This window comes from Muntiacus reevesi, chromosome 16 (genome assembly GCF_963930625.1).
Source record: "Muntiacus reevesi chromosome 16, mMunRee1.1, whole genome shotgun sequence".
NCBI lineage: Eukaryota > Metazoa > Chordata > Mammalia > Artiodactyla > Cervidae > Muntiacus > Muntiacus reevesi.
Genome location: NC_089264.1, coordinates 16,344,800 through 16,353,096, shown reverse-complemented (window position 1 = coordinate 16,353,096; position 8,297 = coordinate 16,344,800).

The window sequence follows — 8,297 nt, the reverse complement described above, 5'->3', positions numbered from 1 at the left end:
ACGCAGGCACAATTCCTGGGCTTGGAGCCACGGCCACTGAAGCCAGAGCACCCTAGAGCCCGTGCTCCGCAAGGAAAGCCATTGCAACAAGAAGCCCACACACCACAACTAGAGCCCCTGCTCGCCACAACTCAAGAAAAGCCCTCGCAGCAACGAAGACCCAGCACAGCCAAAAACAAATAGAAATAAATAAATAAAAATTACTTTAAAATCTTATTACCATAATACAGAGTAGAAATACTATGATACAGACATATTGTGAACAAAGTAAGGGATAATTACTACATAAGGGGAAAAGATTACATCATCACATTTGAGCTGAAGATTTTTTAAATAGTGAAAATTTTAGCTTTAAAATGGAATGATCTTGGGGCCACATCTTGGCCAAGTGATCAAACACAGCATCACTGATAGTAGGACAATCAGATACAATATGCCTCCTGATATGATGAGAAATACACATCATTACCTGAGAAACAGTCTTGCTAAAAATATTTAGCATGAATCTAATCAAACCTCTAGACCTAACTTTCAGTTTTCCAAAAGTATAGGAGATAGAGGAGCAACATGACTCTGAAAGAGGAAACACCATGATAAAAAAGACAGTGCCCTATTCTATATGAAAAGTGCCTAAAGAAACCTAACAACATGAGTGAACAACTTGATTTGATCTTGTTTTTTAAAAAAAGATATCAAAGACATTCCTGAAACAGCTGGATTAATCCAATATGGAATTACTACTAATTTTCTGAGGCATAATAAAGGAATTGTGTTATATAGGAGTATGCCCTTATTCTTAGGAGTTGCATGGTGAGTCTTAAGCAGGGAAAGTCATAATGTCAAATTTACTCTGAGAAAATATAACACAAACACAGCAAAATGTTAACAATTATTGATGCCAGGCAGGGGATATGTGAGTTTCATCTTATGGTTTTTTTAACGTTGATGTATGTGGAATTTTTTTCATAAAAAAACTTAGAATAATGACTCCTTTGTGTGTTTAGTCTTTGCGACCCTTTGGATTGAGCCTGCCAGGCTTCTCTGTCCATGGGATTCTTCAGGCAGGAATACTGGAGCGGGTTGTCATTTCCTTCTCCACGGAATCTTCCCTACCCAGGGACTGAACCCGTGTCTCCTGCATTGGCAGATGGATTCTTTATCACTGAGCTATCAGGGAAGACTGATTCTCTCTTTTGGGTGATATTAATGTTAAAAAAAAAAAAAAAAAAGAGTAGGCATTGAGCAAGCAGAGAAGGGAGCAGGGAGCATAACATTCTGGGTGGATGGAAAAGTTTGTGGAAAGTCACCAAGGTAATATACCTGTGTACAAAGAGACTGGAGACTCGTCCCTGAGAAAGTATAAAATTCATACCTGAATCACTGTGTGGATGATGAGCAAACTCCTAATGAACACCTACAACTGTGACGGTCTTTCATATCACTTAGAGTTCTCTAGCTGCCAGTGTTAAAAATCAGTTGAAGTAAAAGTTGAACAGGCAGGACTCAAGGGCGAGAATGAACACAGTTCTGGAATATAAGATTAATAAGCAGTCTTCCCAAGGGGAATGGCCTGGCTCCAATCTTTTTCCTTTTTTGGGCGACTGTACTTATGAGTCAATCCCTAGGAGAAACAGTAAGATCTAGACCTCTTAACATGGGCACTAAGAGATTGGTCTCTTATTGAGTGGCATTCCTGTTCACCTAAATTCAATTCTAATAAAGTCTGTCTTCTACTCTCTGGACAATCCTTGACTCATCTTTTTGCTTATTAGCCAGAGTTAGCTTACAAAGAACCACAATATAATTTCGTCTTTTTTTTAGTTAGACTCCTGGACATTTCCCCATCATACATGCATGACACAATTTCTTGTGGTTCATTTTTGCCTGAATCTTTATGGTAGATGTGAAATTAGGAGGCTTTTTAAAAATGTATTTTCCTCTACATTTGGAAAGGTATAGGGATTAAGGATGGAAAGTACCATAGGGAAAAATAAGTATATTAATGGCAATAATGAAAGACTGAAGATATCACAGGCAAGCAAGAAATAAAGCTAAAATATGAGAGAAGCATTTGATGGTGAACTCATGGCTTGTTGAGTGAGAGGTTAGAATAGCCAACACTGGGGATGTGATATTTGAAATACAACTTGAGGCACTGGTAGAATTCTCAAAGACAGAGGCACTTCAGGAACAAGAAATAGCATAAACAAGAGCACGGAGCTGGAGAATGTAGAACACGACCAGGAGGGCAGGTTGTGATCATATTAGGAAGATCCTGAATGCCACGCTAAGGAATCCAAATTTAACTGCCAGTATTTGGAAATCAACTTATGGGTCCGAATGAGAGAGTTACATGGTTAGAAGCAATGTTTTTAAAGAAAATGAGTTTTGGAGGACCTTGCTGCTCAAAGACTGGGCAAGGACCAGTGGCATGAGCCTCACCTGGGAACCTCAGCAGACTCTCAGTCCCCTTTCCTGACCCACAGAATCCAAACCTGCAGAGTAGCCAGAGCCCCCCACGTGACCTACTTGCATATTAAACTTTGAGAAATACAGTGGAAGAGGAAGATCTGACTTAAGACCAGTTGGAGGATTAGGCCAGAGAGAGATGGTCGAAGATGAGATCAGCAGACAAACCGAAGCTAACCAAGTTGGCCCAAGAGGAGATGCCATGATGCCACAGAGCTTTCAGGCTGGTAGGTGATGGCTTATTTCTTCCTCACTCACTTTCCTAATAGATTAATCATCTTACCTTATTCATTAATGTCATTGTTTCCTTTTAATACATTTTCTTTCTATTTGTTCTATTCGTTAGCAAGCACGGCTTCTAATTGTCTCATAGGATATAAACGAAAAATTTTCCTGAACTTGGTGTTCAAAAGATACAGATTGCAACTACTGCTGTGCAACATGCTGGAGTTAAAAAAAAAAAAAAAAGAACAAAAATCATTTAAAGAGATTAGAAGGGAGAAAGGAGAAGAGTGAAAATATCTCCTTTTGCATTTCAGGGTTTTCTTCCCTTCTGTGTTTAATACGAATCAAACAGGTGTGCATTCAAAGCGTCCAAGTGTGTCTTCATCAGCTTTTAATCATCAGCTTCAAGAAAATTCGGATCTCTCTGAGAGAGGGAAAAATAAACAGCTGAGCAGTGTGACTCATTTACACTTCAAATATACTTTGAATTGGTTATTCCTCAATTAATCAAATAGCTGGTGTATCCCTAAAGTAGTATAAAGTGACACGCTGTGTGAAATCAATTTTTCTTTCCAAAATCATTAAATCCAGTAGCCTGTGAACACATCCCTGCTAATTCTGGTACCAATCCTTTCATCCTCCATTAACTTTGGCACGCCTAACAGGCTGTCAAGAATAATTTCCCAGGATGTAAATAATTCAGAAATTAAAAATTAATAAATAATAACAGAGAACTACTGGGAAATAGGCTGGGTCAATTAGTGCGCTCTGCATTCTGTTTCTTCGCAGCAGGAGCGGGCCAGCCACATTCGTTACTTGAATCTTTCCTTCGATTCTGAGGTCTGATTTACAGCTCTTCATTACTGGATCCAGTCAGACACAATTACCTCCATCACTATCTCAGTGCCTAACTTCAAAGAAATGAACGTTTTCTTGTCTGCTTTTTTTTCTCCTGCAGCAGGCTCAGCTTGACATCCCTGGAATTTCTTCCACGCAGACTAATTAATAAGTCTTTGACTTATCATATTCACTTTTCTTCTTTGATGTGCTACCTTAGTCAATCATCCCATTTAATTAGAATTTCAATGATAACTTTACTTATCTTGTGGCGAGATGTAAATTAAAATAATAGGATTTTAATTCTCTTCCATATGGGGTTATGACATTTCAGGAGAAAAAGTTTCAACACAAACATGATATTATGTACTCTCAATGCGGGGGCAGAGAAGCAGTCTGCAAAACTGTTTTCCTCTCACTATTAATACAGAGTAAGCACAGCTGTTGAGCAAGCAATAATGGAAATGTGTTGGATTTTTCAGTAGAATCGTTTCGAGTCCTTCACAGAAAAAAAAAATACTTTGATTTGCATAAATAATTGGAACAAGATACAGGTCACGTTGCCAGCAAAGGCAGTGGCTATGTTTTGAAGAAAGAAGTATCTTCAGAAAGTCAAGGCTTTGATATTCCAACCCTTTTAACTCTTTTTGCCCTTGCCTGTCAATTCATGCTAATTTCCATTCTGATAAATTCTGTACTAGTTTCTTTAGACTTCTTCCCCAATATACCACAAATGAAAAGGAAATGAAAAGGTTCTCCCAAGAACAGAGCAAATAGTAGCCAAGCACAAGATGTAACACTGATGTGCAGAAGTGGTTAATAAGGGAGGGCAGAAAGCAGCATTTCATTTCTAGAAAACAAAGTAAGACCAATGCTTGTTTAGTTTCCAGTGTGTGCCAGCCTCAGTGATATGTGTTATATCTGGTAATTCTCCCAACATACCCATAATATAGGATTACTATTCCCATATACAGGGCTTCCCAGGTGGCGCACTGGTGAAGAATCCACCTGCCAAGGCAGGAGATGCAAGAGATGCAGGTTCAATCCCGAGTCGGGAAGATTCCTTGGAGTAAGAAATGGCAGCCACTCCAGTATTCTTGCCTGGAAAATCCCATAGAGAGAAGAGCCTGGCAAGCTACAGTCCATGCAATTGCAAAGAGTTGGACATGACTAAGTGTGCGTGCACACACACACATTCCCACATACAGATAAGGAGATGGTCTCAGTAAGGTTAACGTGGCCTTCCTAAGGTCACAAAGGTAGCGTTCAAGTCTCTGAGCATAATATTTAAAACCCTCCATGATCTGACTTCAAACTATCTGTCTGCCAAACTCATACTCTTTCTATTCTATTACATAAACTCATCCAAAATACATCTCCAGACATTAACCTAATGCCGGATTCTAGCATTTTACCTTATTAATATATTGTTGATGGTTGCCTTAATGTTTATAGACATTCTTTGAAGTTCAGTCATTAGAGTTATAGTGATCTGAATCATCATACATTATTTTAAAATAGCAAGGACAAACAGAAAATCATATATATATGATCTTTATATATTTTATATATGCAAGTTTCAGAATAAAAAAATAAGCTGCTCTCACATTTTATTGTACTATTTTTCCCAGGAGTGAAATGATTAGTTTTTTGTTTGTGGCTTTAAAAAAGTTACTAACAATAGGAACATTAGTGTCCTTGATCTCTCAGTCTTTCCCCTCCACATGCTCAATAACAATGCCTAGTAAAACAAACAGAGGTTACACTGTCCAACAGAAACTTATTTCATTAGTTAGACACGAAACCACTGCATTAATGCCATTTTGAAGCTAACCTTTCAGGGATTTAATACAGTTGTTCTTTAACAATAGAACTTGGTTCATTTACTACTTAAGACATGATTATTTAAATTAAAGTTAATTGGTTTCCTTACTCCCCTTTAGGGCTTTAGGCTCAGAACATTTCTATTAGAAAAATCTAATTTGTCTCAAGTTCCTATTTCTAAATTTTAGAGTGGTTGAAATGCTCTCATATTTTAACTGTTTGTAGCAAAAATTATGCCTAAATCACAGCTCAAACTGGCAAAGCAGTTAAAGATGCAGGTGGCATAGTTAACCAAAGGACTCAATAGTAGCTTGGAAGACTCAGAGCTCAGTCTAAGATGAGCAGTCATCTCTGTCAGGGCCTCTCAGAGGTGAAGAAAAGGTTCAGGCCACCTTCCCTGAGGTTCCCAAGTATCAGTTTAAAAATGAAGACACGCCAAAACAAGACCATGACCCATTTTAAGTGTTTACATTGGACCAACGAATGTTTTTCATACACAAAATAAGGTGTAACATATTTGAGCTATTCACAAATAATCACAATGCTAATAAAATGCATTATTCATAAAGCACTATAAGCTGTGACACCCAATAATAGGGCAAAGTACACAAGATCTACAATGAAAGTCTTTCAATCCCTTTTCTGTATCAATGGCTGCAAATATAAATATAACCTCATTCATAGAAAAAAAAGTTACATTTTAAACTTCAAGCTCTTTGTAACAGGAAGCTCAAGTTCAGATGTTCCCTCTCAGCATTCCTTGATAAGCTCCAATCTCATACATTCACTCAAAAATTATTTTGAGTGCTTACTATGTGCCAGGCACCACTCTGGGCAATAAAAATATATCAATCAAAAGAAAAAAGAAAATAAATAAATAAACAACAACAAAAAAGAAAGAAACTATATCAGTCAAAAAAATTCTTTGTAGAAGGATGAAATTCCCTACTTCTTGGAGCATGCTTCTAATGGAGAAAGAAAACATACAATAAGCATAATAAATAGATACGTAGTATCTAGAAAATGATAAGTGCAGGAAAAAACAGAACAGGGTTGAGGGCATCTATAAGCACCAATGAAGGATTAAAAATGCATGATTTATGTGGAATAGTTAGGATAGGCCTCACCAAAAAGTGACACAAAGAAGTAAAAGAAGTAAGAGGAAGTCACGTCCCCAGCCCCCAGTAAGACATCTAGGGGAAGAGCGTTCCAAGCAGAGGAATGGCCAGTGAAACAGGAATACCATGGTGACTTTGTGCAAATTAGAAAAGATGCTCCTTCCCCCACACCACATATTACTGACTATAAGAATTGACCTGAGGAGAAAATTTCAATTATCATCTTAACAGATACAGGGGAAAAAATCAACAAATTTAACACTCATTCCCGACATAGCAAAAAATATAGTTCATTAGGAAACAATGATCAATGGCTATCTCTTTAGCACACTTGGCAGAGAAACACTGGATGCTTTTCTGCTAAAGTCAGGAATATGCAAAAAAAAACCAATATCTACACTGCTATTTAATATTGTGTTTGAAGCATCAGCTAATGGAATTGGACAAAAGGCATAAGAATTAGAAGGGAAGAGGTAATATACCTTGATAATATATCTGGACAACCCTCCAAAACAAGGGGTAAAATAAACAATAAAAAATGCAGAAAAATCTGTATCAGTAAACCTTTAAAAATAAAGATGAATAAATGGAAAGACATTCCATATTCTTGGACAGGATGACTCAACATCACAAAAAGATCAGTTCTCCCCAAGTTAACACATTAATCTAGTGAAATAAAAATGTCAACAAGTTTTTATCTGGACCTAAACAAATTGATTCTAAAATCTGTATATGAGTACATACTAAAGGCCTAAAATCATTTTAATTTTTCATATAAAATATTCTAAATCAATAAAAAGGAACCAGTCACATGAGGTAAGAAGACAAGAAAACCAAGAGAAACATCAGACAATAGAAGGTTGGGAGGTTCAGATAATGGAGCTATCAGCCACCAAACGCTAAAAATAATTCTGCTACATATACTCAAGTACTCGAGGAAAGAGAAATCAAAGATAAAATTTCTGCATAGAATAGGAAGTATAAAAAGAGAAATGAAAAGCATAGAACTGAAATTAAAAGCCCATTGGAGTTATACTGAAAAGAGAATTAATGAACTGGAAGACAGGTCAAAAGAAAACAGAACAAAGCATGGAAAAACAAAAGGACAGCAAATATTAAAGAATGTAGGAAACTGTGGTAGCTTTAAAATAGAATCTTAAAATTGCTATCCATCAGGGCTTCCCAGGTGGTGCTAGTGGTAAAGAACCCACCTGCCAATGCAGGAGACATAAGAGTCATGGGTTCCATCCCTGGGTCAGGAAGATCCCCTGGAGGAGGGCATGGCAACCCACTCCAGTATTCTTGCCTGGAGAATCTCATGGACAGAGGAGCCTGGAGGGCTACAGTCCCTGGGGTTGCAAAGAGTTGAACATAGCTGAGTGACTAACACTTTCACTTTTTCTATCCATCTAAAGGTAAGAATATATGTCCACCCCCTTTGGATCTGGGGGCTCATAACAGCTTTGGTCAATAGAATACTGTGGAAATGATACTATGTTACTCTGAAGGCTAGACCATAAAAGGCCATGTAGCTTCTACTGGTTCTCTTAGACTGCTTGCTTTCTATATGCTCCCTCTCAAGACACTCCCTCTGAGCTGCCATGTGTGTGAGAATCCAAGCCCCAGAGGTGTCATATAGAGGTGCTCTAATTGACGGTCTCAGACTGACCTGGGTTTTTGAGGTATCCCAACTCAAGAATTAACTTAAAAAGTCTTCAGATGACTCTAGTCTCCAACTGTTCAAGTCACCCCCAGCTGAAGCACCTTTGTCATCCTATAGCAAAGACAAACCATTCCCACTATGCCATGTAGAAATGCTTGGCC